The sequence below is a fragment of the Sinocyclocheilus anshuiensis genome, unplaced genomic scaffold (genome assembly GCF_001515605.1).
Source record: "Sinocyclocheilus anshuiensis isolate Anshui unplaced genomic scaffold, SAMN03320099.WGS_v1.1 scaffold653, whole genome shotgun sequence".
Taxonomy (NCBI): domain Eukaryota; kingdom Metazoa; phylum Chordata; class Actinopteri; order Cypriniformes; family Cyprinidae; genus Sinocyclocheilus; species Sinocyclocheilus anshuiensis.
Window position 1 is genome coordinate 862,764 of NW_015540902.1, and position 1,150 is coordinate 863,913.

Genomic DNA, 1,150 nt, shown 5'->3' on the forward strand with positions numbered 1-1,150 from the left:
ACGGAGGGAGGAGCCATGGTGGAGGAAGGGCTGACAACTCCAGGGGGCCGACCGACGGTGGCGGAGCAGGTGGTGGAGGAGCCCGAGGCGGAGAGCCAGGGCGACACCGAGGATCCAGAGGGCCAAGGTGGAGCAGATGGCACCGGCGACCGAGGCGGAGATGGGGATCCGGAAGGCCACGGTGGAGCCGCAGCGACAGAGAACTGAGGTGGAGCCGGAGGGAAGGAGGAGCCTCACATAGCCTGAGGGACGAGGCGGAGCCAGAGGAGTGGAGTCTCGAGGTGGCGGATGGTCGATGACTGACCAAGGCAGAGCCGGAGGGACGACGGAGCCCGGTGGAGCTTGTGGACTGACGGGCCATGGTGGAGACGAGGGAGCTAGGAGCCATGGTGGAGCCGCTGGGTCGCAGGACCGAGGTGGAGTCTGGGCCTCGGAGGCTGAAAGACGCCACATATGGTGAGCTGAGGGTGAGCAGAGAGGCTGACGGGATCCAGCGGAGGGGGTGTTGAGGAAGGGAACAAGTCAATGAGAGGAGGCGGGAGACGGAGGTTGGGTGGGATATTTTGCCAGGTAAACAGGTCAGGTGAAAACTGAAGGACGGGTATCTCTGAGTGCAAGTCTATTAAATCTCCCAGGTCCAGTTTGTGCTCACCCCCAGCGGTGGTGCCATGGGCGGGGCTTTCCATTGCCCCCGCGATCTCCACAGCTCTATCCACTGTCGCTTGGGCTGTCGGCTCAACAACGGAAAACAAAACGAGGGGAAGATGCCGCTTAAGTAGTTTTTGTGGGTCGGTTATTCTGTCACGAGACGGTGTGGTGTGTGATCAGGCAGGATGAAGACGACGAAGAATTCCAATAATCACTTTAATTAATCCACAATAGGTAATCCAGACAGGTCAGGAACACACACACACGAGGTAACATTCACAATACTCGACAAAACAGAACTGAACAGGCTTGACTTAAGTACAGACACAAATGAGGATAATTAATCGAACTCAGGTGAACAGAATGACACAATCAGACACGAGGAGAAATTAAGGTCACACTAAGCACATAGGGAATAGGGAATGAACAAGACAGTTCTGTGGTGTGACAAATATATGATAGCATGAGATCTCAAATGTGCACCAAGCACCAATTCCATCAC